The sequence below is a fragment of the Myxine glutinosa genome, chromosome 7 (genome assembly GCF_964187855.1).
Source record: "Myxine glutinosa chromosome 7, kmMyxGlut1.1, whole genome shotgun sequence".
In the NCBI taxonomy this organism is placed as follows: domain Eukaryota; kingdom Metazoa; phylum Chordata; class Myxini; order Myxiniformes; family Myxinidae; genus Myxine; species Myxine glutinosa.
This window is the reverse complement of record NC_136267.1, coordinates 43,946,756-43,959,255: the sequence shown is the minus strand read 5'-3', so window position 1 is coordinate 43,959,255 and position 12,500 is coordinate 43,946,756. Positions and strand designations below refer to the sequence as shown.

General features: G+C 39.5%; 1 protein-coding gene and 1 long non-coding RNA gene across 5 annotated transcripts in view; one reads left to right on the top strand and one right to left on the bottom strand.

Moving 5' to 3' along the window:
* LOC144892929 (uncharacterized) overlaps nucleotides 1-10,997 on the top strand; it is a 49,149-nt gene extending 38,152 nt beyond the window's left edge. The window contains exon 3 of the long non-coding RNA XR_013624066.1: nucleotides 10,905-10,997. This is a non-coding gene — a long non-coding RNA (uncharacterized LOC144892929). The remainder of the gene's footprint in view (nucleotides 1-10,904) is intronic.
* Nucleotides 1-12,500, bottom strand: part of SPRYD3 (SPRY domain containing 3) — a gene marked incomplete at its 5' end in the record, with an annotated part of 464,688 nt that overhangs the window by 233,965 nt on the left and 218,223 nt on the right.

The window sequence follows — 12,500 nt, the reverse complement described above, 5'->3', positions numbered from 1 at the left end:
ACTTACTTTTTCCACATGCGAAATTTGCATTTATGTTTATTTAAATTATACAATGGACTACAAAATGTAAATGTTTCATGAGATTTGTCATATTATATCACCTTTATCTGTCAAATAGCTGTATGTTGAAATATGTTGAAAAAGTCAAAACTTTACATGGGGTGTACTTACTTTTTCATGTGACTGTACATACACAGGGGTCATGCTTAATTTTTGTTTTTGGTGGCCCACCAGCATTTTTTGTGGCCCAACCGTACATTATCTGCTGGTAAATCAAAGTTCATAAATGTCAATGTCCACGTTTAAATTAGTATTTCTCACGACACCTACAGATCAAATTGCGGTGCTTTCCATACAGAAACCTTGCAACTCGTAATCACAGAACACTTCTGTCAGCTATTCAATCATCTACCTACTAATCATCTGCCTTGCAGAAAAATAATACTTGGACAATTTTAATGTTTGCTGAAGAAAAATATTTTCAGGTATTAACCCATTCTTGCGTTTTCCAAAACAATTCTTAGCTCTGCACAACTTTCATCTATTGACAAGATAATTGTAGTCATGAAATCTCAAAAATAGTACGAAAATACATGTCACTGTAAAACATGAGTATTTTAATTTGATGAACATCCAGTTTTTTAAATATTGGGTCAAAATTTGATGAAAAGAACAGTGAATCTAACACAGTTGTTCTTTTGCGTGATGAGCATGCAGCTAACATAAATATTGCAAGCTCACGGCCTTGCTTATACATCCCGAGGCAGCATATCCACATGCAAACCAAGCTCTGTCTTGCTCATGTGCTGGTGTGTGTGCACCAAGCTGTACATACAACTATATATATATATATATAGTTGGTCACCTCTATTATCGAACTGCACAGCGGAGATATATATATATATAGCAACTGGAGCGCAGCTGCAGCACGTGCTCACAGGACAAGCAGCCACCATGTTGGAATACCCTTCCCTTGCTATAACACGAGAGGTACAGGCTTAGCTGAGAGTGTGATGAGCGTGAACGCATATGGATTGTATCGAGTTCCATTGACAGATTGATTCACATTTGTTTGTTTTCCTTCTGAACCTTGTCGTAGAGCCACAAAGGTAACTGACAAAACTGAGTCCGTTTTTAGTAAGTGAGAAGCATCAAGTTGAGTTGGTCTGTGGGAATAACTGAGTTTCAGTGCCCCCAATAAAATGAAATGAAAGTGTGGTGGGGTGGGGTTGGGGGGTTATACTACAAATTGCTAATCGTCCAGAAACAATTTCCGCTGTGATTGTCGTTTTTTTTAAAGAAAAAGCAATAAGAAACCCCGCATATGGAGTTAAAAACCAACGACACGCACGCACACACACACACACACACACACACACACACACACACACACACACACACACACACACACACACACACACACACACACACACACACACACACACACACACACACACACACACACCTTAGTTGCAAGCTCATATAAGCCCTAGTGAAATATGAAGCACACTCGTTCTTTGATTTTTTTTTCTCATTTGTCGTCGGGCAAGCAAATTGCACCTAATAAATTAACTTGGAATTTAAAAAAAAAAATCTCATGTTTATCTATCTGCTGGACACCACACCCAGAACACAAGCAAATCAGTTTAAAACTCCCAACACTACTCAAAACAGAGACAATGCGAAGGCTCTTTGGGGAAATATTAAAGGTAATGGAAATCCATCGGCATCAAAATGAAAGACCTCTCCCGTGAACCCTTCAATCCGCTCACCCCACCCCACCCAGTTTTTACTGTAAGAAAAGACAGAACACTGCCTCGGTCAACATGGTACGCCCAAGCTGTATAATCATGACCTTAAACAGATGCACAAAGTCACAAGCCAACTACCATACCCTGCCAAGTCGTACCCAAGGGAAGTACATATTGCAAAAATAAATAAATAAATAAATAAATAAATAAGTAAACTTCCTTGGAAAAGAACTGTGATCAAGTCTCTTGAAAGAATAGGCCATGTTAATCTTTAAGTGACAGGCTTTTGCGTGAAATGTATATGTACCAAGAAATTACATCGTGGAGCTTTTCCCTTTTATATTCTATCGGAGTTCCATCTAAAACGCCACAATTTTCTGCTACATTAGGTACCAAAATAATCTGCAATGTAAAAACAACAAGAGTTTGATTCAACAGTTGTTTTTATCCTTGACCGAGTTGACTGTAATTGTTAGCTTTTGTATACGAAGGAATATTTCTTTGGAATATCATGTGCATGAAAAGTTGGGAAAATATTGCATGTCGACTTTAGGACTCCTTCAACAAGCAATAAAACAAAAGTTTACCAAAAAGACCAAAATGTTGATAAACAATCTATATTATAAACTAAAGCGGCACTTAGGAGAGAGCATACCTCCACCTGGTTGGCCAAATTTGGTGAAGAATCACAATGGTGAAGAATGACTTTAAGAAAAAAATTCTCATATCCGAATCCGTATTCAGATCTTCACCAAAATCGAATCGAATCGTCCTCGTCACACACCCAACCTCTCCACCAACTTTCGTCAAAATCCATCGACAACTTTTTGAGATATCCTGCTATGTATAGTTTTTGGCCATATCTCCCAATGGTGAAGAATCACATTAAAAATTCGACTAACTGGATCCGAATCTGGATCTTCACCAAAATCTAATAATTTCGTCCTTGTCACATACGCTACATCTCTGCCAAATTTCGAACGAATCTGCCCACAACTTTTTGCGATATCGTGCTCACAAACAGACAGACAGGGGTGAAAACATAACCTCCATCCACCTATGGTGGCGGAGGTAATAACGTAAGTGGATCACGATCATAATGGGCGTTTCTATCTCGTGATTATCGATATTATATTCTCTGTTGGTGATTCTGTGAGTCTGTCCGGGGGTGTGGCCTCCTCCGTTGACGGATTAGCTCCACCGATTCTGGAAGAGGCTTCAAAAACAAATATCCACCATTTTCTTTCCTCGCCTAGCTTTGAGGCCTCTTTTATTAGGCTCGTGGTGTCTTGCTCTCTCTCACAGTTTTATTCCAACTCTAATTCAATATCTCATTTCATTTTTACAGTCGCTAACATGGTTTTAGACTGGTTGAAAAAAAAACTGGAAGAAAATTCAATGAAAGTTACCGTTTATAGAACGAAATGCATTTTCAAAGGCCTGTAACATAAAGTTCATCGAGTCTCCCTCACAGCTTTATCTCCACTCAAATTCACCATCACAGTCGCTGGGTGATTCAAGTCTCAGTTTCAGCTGAAGTTGAGAAAAATCGGCAAAATGTATTCCAACAACCGTTTTGAATGTGTTGACTGTAATGTGGGCACGGGGAAGGAGAGAGGAGAATGAAAGAGGGGAATGAGAGGGGGAATGAGAGAGGTAGAGGAGAAGGAGAGGAGAGAACGTTCCCAGGACTTCGTTATTTATATTATTACTTTGTAAAAGTACAGCGACTGAATACTGAATTTCGGGATCGAACCAAAGTCGAATTATATTTTTCCATGTTCCTGGCGGTGTATACACAGTGTTTGTTTAAAGCGAGTCAACTCTTTTCCAACCATGCAATTAAACAATACAGTACTTCAAAAATGTACATAATAATGGAAACCAACTATGGAATACAATATTTATTAATAACGTTTGGTCTTAATCTATTTTTACTTTGTAACCAGGTAATGCCTGTTTCGTTTGGAGCGATTATACACCGCCCAAAGAAAAGGCGTTTCATAGCTACAGCAAATAAAATAGTGAAATCGTTATTTAAATTTTTCTTTTGTTTTTGCACGAGTTTCCGTGTGTGTGCGTCCCACTCCCCTGTGTGTGTGTGTGTGTGTGTGTGTGTGTGACCCACTCCCGTGTGTATGTGTGTGTGTGGCCCACCCCCATGTGTGTGTGTGTGTGTGTGTGTGTGTGTGTGTGTGTGTGTGAACGAGATGTGTGACCCACTCCCGGGTGTGTGTGTGTGTGTGTGTGAGACCCACCCCCCCCCTCCTCCGTGTGTGTGTGTGTGTGTGTGTGTGTGACCCACTCCCATGTGTGTGTGCGTGTGACTGTGTGAACGAGATGTGTGACCCACTCCCGGGTGTGTGTCTGTGTGTGAGACCCACTCATGTGTGTCTGTGTGTGAGACCCACTCGTGTGTGTCTGTGTGTGAGACCCACTCGTGTGTGTCTGTGTGTGAGACCCACTCGTGTGTGTCTGTGTGTGAGGCCCACTCGTGTGTCTGTGTGTGAGACGTGTGTGTGTGTGTGTGTGCGTGTGCGTGTGCGTGTGTGTGTGTGTGTGTGTGTGTGTGTGTGTGTGTGTGTGACTCACTCCCCGGTGCAGTGCGCATGATGTGGGAGGGATTGGGGGTGGAGGGGGGAGAGGATTTGAGCTCTTGAAGTCACATTTTACATGAGATGTAATCACACATTTCAAACTGTATTTCCCATGTGCAAGCACATGCATTCACATGTTATCAGAAGTAAATACATTGTGTAGATGACATCATTTGTGGATCTGATAAATTGCCAGTAACCAGTTTGTAAAACTGAACATGCAACATCTAAATGAAGATGTCCATGCCCGTGGGCTTCTCACGGGTGACCCCACTAGTACAGGTATATGCTGTCAGCAATATAGGGAACCAGCAAAATACATTGAGAAGCATGAATGTCAGTTTACCTTCCAATTGCCCTACATCGGACTAATGAATGAACCAGGGAATGTGCAACCCTCTCATCTGTGTCCACTCAAAATATTGTAAAAGATGTCAAACTAGACAAGACACAACAAACAGGCAATAAGGCTGGGAAGGCAAATGGAGATTGAATATTGATGGCACTTCTTTTTTTATCTTGGCAGCAGACAAGTGGAGGGGACATTCCTGTCTAAACATTTGAGGTCAAAGGCAGTGTTGTGGCACGAAGGATCCTGGAAGGGTGACATGTGAACAACAATTTTTTCGTCCAAGCTCAAAAGAAACATTTTATGTTATACTCGGATGCCGCAAATGAATGAAAGATAAAAGAATGCATGAGTTTCTAAAGAATACATCTTCAATGGTTGTTTTCATTAGTCAATTGATTACAACTGTATTCGTTTTAATGGCTCAACAATCAACATCTGCAAGTTACGATGGATATATAACCCTCAAAATTACACATGCAACCCGAAGACATCTGTAAAATGCTGTTTTGATTCTTTCGAAACCCAAGACGTCTTTATAATGTCAGAGCGGGAACATTGCGTTCAGCAAAAACCGTTTGTTTGTCTAAGATGAGTGTTTGATAAAAACATTGCAACAGATGCATCCTGCCATCTTGTACACGCGGGTTGTGGTCGAAAATAAATAAATAAAAATACGCAAAGGCAGCACAGAAAGAAAATACAAATTATTTCAAGTGCAATGTGATTGTAACCTCTCGTTTTGAGCTTCGCACATTTCAGCAACTTGCACAGGATTTGTACTTGCATATCCTACCACCAGTTTCATCACCGCTGGTTTAACTGAGTGAACCCTTGACCTAAAACAAAAAGAAATGCAAGGACATACAAAACACCCAAAAGTAAAAAAAAGTGTGAAGGAGTAAGAAAACTAAAAAGGTGCATTTTACCCCCATCACTGAGAACCTTTGTATTTCCCATAGTCCATGAAAAAATTTCCAGACAAAGCTGCTCTGTATTGTTGGGAGAACAGCTCTGGAAGTGGTGATTTTCTGTGATATGGGCAGCATGAGAACACAGGAGATTAATGGTGTGTGATCAGCACTGTAATATAAATGCGCTATTGCATGTCAAAATAGGAATATTCACCTATCTCTTAACTTTGTGACAAAGTGATTGTGACAAATTGATTTAACTAAACAAATATTTATTTATATTTGCGAATCATGTAATGACAAGACACTTTCTGCAAAATAATATGGGATGCTAAGCGCATCCTTTTCTGTGAGAAAGGGTTATCGCCTGAAACGTCAGCTTCTCATTGCTTCCCAAGGTGGTGAACATACCTCAATCAACGTCCTGTTGGTTTAATCCAGTTTGTTCCTTCAAGTTTGTTTAAAGTATGTGTCATTTCTAATGTTAGATGACCTGAAACACCACTTGGATGGAAAGGCCTCAAATCTTAAATAAAAAAATAATTAATGATGATTACTGCCTTCTGCGTCACATTACTTTTTTTATTTTTGTCAAAGAGCAAGTCCTCCAGGGGTTTAAATCAATCAGAAAGTTATCAGTGATCAGTTGCTTGTTCATGCTTTCTGCCAAATCTCTTCAGCCTTATAAATCAAATTATGTATGTATATATATATATATATATATATGATTAATGGTGTGATTGGTGGTGATTGGTGGTGATGGGTGACGTCTGATTAAATGGTGAAAATGAAATGGAATATAATATTTGGAATATAATGGAATATATAATGGAATAAATGGCATATAATGGAATGGAAATGGAAATGGAATATAATATATATAATAATATATTATTATAATAATTATAATAATAATATTATAATATAATAATATATATATATAATGGAATATAATGGAAATGGAAATGGAATATAATATTAAGAATGGAATATTTCTGAAATGAAATCACCAAATGATTAATGGTGATTAATGGAATATATATGATCATCTACGCGTCTTATTTAATCTAACGATTATTTATTCAATGCAAATGAGACGCCCTGCTCGTACTGTGGAGTTTCTACTATTTCTTACAGTTATATATATATAATATATATATTATATATATATATATATATATATATATATATATATATATATATATATATATATTTGAAGAAACAAAGACCCACTCACATGTCCCACCGGCAAATGGAGGGAATAACCAATTAGTTCTCACCTAATCAATTTTCCAGGTGGCTAGGATTATTTAAATAAATAGACTCCCCACCCATGCTCTTCCAACTGAAGAAAGCTGCATAAAGCAACCATGAAAGGCTGCACAAGGAAAGTTCTGCTGTTTCCCACCCTTCCTAGTGTTCCTCCAAGTCTGTAAAGATATTCACACACAGTACATACAGTCACGTGAAAAAGTAAGTACACCCCATGTATAGTTTTGACTTTTTCAACATATTTCAACATACAGATATTTGATCTTCATTTCAACAATATTGATAGATAAAGGTGATATAATACAACAAATATCATGAAACATTTACATTTTGTAGTCGATTGTATAATTTAAATAAATATAAATGCAAATTTCGTATGTGGAAAAAGTAAGTACACCCCGACATTTATCACTACTTCAAATACCTAAAATTAGAATCATGTGAACCAGCTCAGGTGCAAATGATTAGAACATCGTTAGAGAGGATCTTGGAGGAACCTGTCTTATTTAAACCTCAGACATTTCGTTTGGTTTGCTCTTTGTTGTTGAAGTGTGTGGCGTCACCATGCCAAGATCAAAAGAGCTCTCTGAGGCCTTCAGAAAGAAGGTTATAGATGCCTACGAGTCTGGGAAGGGATTTAAAAAGATCTCCAAACAATTTGAAATCAATCATTTGACTGTCCGGAAGATCATCTACAAGTGGAGAAGATTCCAAACAACTGCCAACTTGTTCAGGCCAGGCCGCCCCAGCAAGTTCAGCCGAGAGCAGACCGCAAGATGCTGAAAGAAGTCTCGAAGAACCCCAGAATGTCATCACTGGACCTTCAGGTAGCTCTTGCCACTGTTGATGTCAAAGTGCACGAGTCTACCATTAGAAAGAGGCTGCACAAATTTGATCTACATGGGAGGTGTGCCAGGAGGAAACCTTTGCTGTCCAGAAGGAACATCAGGGCAAGACTAAAGTTTGCCAAAGAACACCTTGGCAAAGATCAGCACTTCTGTAACAATGTGCTCTGGACAGATGAGTCAAAGGTAGAGCTATTTGGTCACAGTACCAGAAGACATGTTTGGCGAAAACCAAAGACAGCATTTGACCACAAGAACCTGATACCAACTGTAAAGCATGGTGGTGGAAATATTGTGGTTTGGGGCAGCTTTGCTGCATCAGGGCCTGGGCAGCTCACCATCATAGAATCCACTACGAATTCTTCATTGTACCAGAGGGTGCTTGAGGATAATGTGAGGCCATCTGTCGGAAAGTTGAAGCCCAACCGAAGGTGGACCTTGCAACATGACAATGACCCGAAACATACCAGTAAATCCACCAAGGAATGGCTGAAAAGAAAGAAATGGAGGGTTCTGGAATGGCCAAGTCAAAGCCCGGATCTAAATCCCATCGAGATGTTGTGGGGGGATTTGAAACGAGCTGTGCATGCAAGAACCCCCTCAAACATCGCACAGCTGAAAGAATTCTGCATGGAGGAGTGGGCAAAAATTTCTCCCAGTCGATGTCAGAGACTGGTAGACAGTTATAAGAAATGCCTACTTGAGGTTGTTTCTGCCAAAGGGGGCAATACCACCTATTAGAGCCAAGGGTGTACTTACTTTTTCCACATGTGAAATTTGCATTTATGTTTATTTAAATTATACAATGGACTACAAAATGTAAATGTTTCATGATATTTGTTATATTATATCACCTTTATCTATCAATATTGTTTAAATGAAGATCAAATATCTGTATGTTGAAATATGTTGAAAAAGTCAAAACTTTACATGGGGTGTATTTACTTTTTCACGTGACTGGACATGAGAATCCCAATGCTACACACCTCATCAGCCGTCGGACCGGTTTCATCGCCTATTGACGAATCATCAGCAACAGCGCAGAAAGAGGCGCGTACCATCGAAGATCCAAAGCATGTACAACGTGTAAACGTCCAGCAGTCAACATACAAATGAAAAGAAAGACCCACTCACATCTCTTACTTTTGAATAAAGGGAATAACCAATCAGCTCTCATCTAATCAATTACCCCAGGTGGCTAGGATTATATAAATAAATCAACTCCTCCCATGCTCTTCTCGCTGAAAAAAACTGCACAAAACAACCATGAAAAGCTACACAAGGTAAGCCTTTTGCTTTTTCGCTGCCAAGGTTAAAAGTTAAAACCTCCTGGACCTCCTCCTTCCTGGCAGAGTATGTCTTGGATTCTGGGTGTCATACGTTGCAGGCGTACATGAGTGCATCTAAGCGTCAGTTAAATGTATTTTTCCACATTCCGAAGGTGGGCAGACAGTATTCTGCCCCCCCCCCCCCCCCCCGAGCAAAAGGGGCACATTTCACATACAGTCTTTAAAAGCCCCATTATGTAACACGTTAACTTATCGGTATGTCATACATGCATATTGCATTTCCGGTTCCTGGTGTGCTGGCTTGAATATCTTGCTGCATGATGCCAAAGTCCAGCATTATTTGGAAATATTTTGTGATTCACCCGCTTCATCAAACTTTGGACGATCAATTTATTTACTGCATGAACGATTGTTCGGAACTGAATACGGAATCCCTTTCTAACCCAGGGACCCCCGTGCTGGAGTTTGTATGAAACTTGCTGTTCACACGACCAGCCAAGTTTGAAACGCTTAATTTTATATCCGTCAATAGCTTGTCCAATGAGCACAAGGTAGCTCATCATTCGTTCTTAACTCAACTGGACTACCGTCCAGTTGAGTTTATCACATACTGAACCCTCCGGCGTCCGTTAACTTTTCGACGTTAACACTCCAGCATCCACAAATATCAACCGATTCTGATCAAACTTGACATGCAGCATCCTTACCCCAAGGACCAGGTTGGTATTACATTTCAGCCCGATCCGTTGAAAAATGGCGGACTTAGGCGACCATTTTTTTTTTGGTCATGAAAATGACGTTAACACTCTAGCGTCCACAAATATTAACAGATTTTGATCAAACTTAGAACGTTTAACCCTTACCACTCAAGGTAGGTTGCTATTGCATTCCAACCCGATCCGTCACAAAATGGCCGCGATAGGCCGCCATATTGTTTTCAGTTCCGAAACGACGTTAAGACTTTAACGTCCACTGGGACAATATGTGGGGGTGGGTGACTTTGAAAGCGAATTACACCCGTTTCCTTTTATCTACACAACTATATTTCTGCAACATTGTTGCAAAGTGTAACATTGTATCAATTGTAAAACAAGGACACGTATAAGGATACAAGGACCTTAAAATTATTACACAAGGTTGTTGGCTTTTCATTTAAGTCAAATCTAGAACAGACAACTGACCTACTTTAAAGTTGTCCAGCCAGTTCAGTTGAGTTCTGCTTCCCTGGAAGCTCTAGTTTAAAATGGCAGGATACTGTGCCGTTCGATGCACCAATCGATTAGAGATGGGATCTAAAATGCAATGATTCACAGCCACTCAATAACGCCAATAGTGGGCACGGCACCCACTTATTGTTTACCACTTTTTAATCGTCACCGGTATTGATCATCAGTATCGGCTGTTTTTTTTATGCCTCCGCTGATGAAGTCACCCGAGGCATTGTGTTTTTGGGTTGTCCGTCCAAACAGCTGAAGGGACCCAAGTCAAACTTGGTACAGACTTGTATAATGATGTAAAGATTAACCGATTCGATTTTGAGGTCACGAGGTCATGCTGGTTAAAAATCCTGTTACCATGATAACTTGTGAATCAGTGATGGGATTTGGAGCAAAGTTGGTACAAGTATGTATTACGATGCATAAATGAACCGATTTGTTTTTGGCGGCAAGAGGTCAAAGGTCAGAGGTCATTTCAGGTAAAAATGTGATAATTGAGAACAACTGAAGGGATTTAAAACAAACTTGGTACAACTATGTATAATGATATAATAATGTGGATGGAGGCATATTGGTCGACGTTGCGACGTCGAACATACACTTCACGCAAACCATATAACCATGAGGGAAAGGAAGCGACATCACCTTCCTTTTGAATGTATCTTGACAGGAAAGGCAGCAAGCGGGAAAGACAGTTGCGAAGTGAAGAGCCGTATCGGACTCCAAAACACTGTGCTGGTCCCGTCATCGATGATCGACAGGGGAGAAGGGAGGTACCTCGGGGAGCGCACCATGGCAGCAGTCGACATTGCCGAAGTGAGTCCAAAGGGTCGCCAACAAGAGCCTGAAGTGCACTCTCCCCCTCCTCTCTTCTTTCTATCTACTTTCCTTGGTGTGATTCTGATTGGCCCTTGTACGTATTAGATAAGTAAGATTGCAGAAGGGGGTAAGGATTAAGGGCAATAAGACTTTTGGGGCTGTGAATTTGAGCATTGTAAATTATAAATGTGCCTTTCCTTTTATATCTGAATACTGTGCTTGCATAGATGTGTTCCCTTTGCTAATTACTTGTAAATATTCGCTGGTTTCTTGGTAAACAGTTGTTTCCAACCCACCCGTTTCATCTCTTTCATAATGGCTCGAATAAGGTGCAATAGTGACTACTTGGGCCGTTCTACCCCCAACCAATTGGCTCTATATATTTAGCCTATACATATTTGGTCAATCATATACACGTATATATATATGTATATATATACAGGTAATAGACAAAAAATAATGGGAACACCTGGGTAGATGAGGAACAGCAAACAACGGCTTCCAGACAGGTGTGGTCCATCTGTTAATTCAGCAAATAACATCCCAGTATGTTCAGGGTCATGTATAAAAATGCTGCACAAGCATAGTTGCCTATAATTATGTCTAGCAAGGCTGCAAGAAGAAACCCCCTACCCCCCCCCCCCCCCAATGCTCCCCATCCACAGAGAATGTGTGATCACCAAACGGTTTGATGAGGATGATGCTGATGTTATCCATATGTCATGAACATCTCATCACCAGATCTGAACACAATCGAGCATTTATGGGATATTCTGGAACAACGCCAGAGACAGCGTTTTCCACCTCCATCAAACAGGTGTGAGTTGATTGACTCTGTTGTGGAAGAATGGTGCCGCATCCCTCTTGCAGTATTCCAGACGCTGGTAGTCACTTTTCCACGGCACATACTGGCCGCATGTGGTTGCCCAACACCCCATTAAGTAACTTTACATGAGTGTTTCCATCATTTTTTTGTCCACGACTTGTATGTATAGTATATATATATCTATATATATATATCTATATATATATATATATCTATATATATATATATATATATATATATATATATATATATATATATATATATATATCTATATATATATATATCTATATATATATATCTATATATATATATCTATATATATATCTATATATCTATATATCTATATATATATATATATCTATATATATATATATATCTATATATATATATCTATATATATATATCTATATATATATATATCTATATATATATATCTATCATTACAAGATCGGGGCTCGTGTAAGAGATAACTTGATCACAAAAAGACAAACTGACACATAAAACATATAATAAAGGGAGCAGGAGAACAAGATGGAGAGCAGGGACATCAGGAGATCTGTGGGATGCCGCTTCCGGTCCCTCGAGCGACGGGGCTTGCTTTGATCTCTCCACTGCATCAAA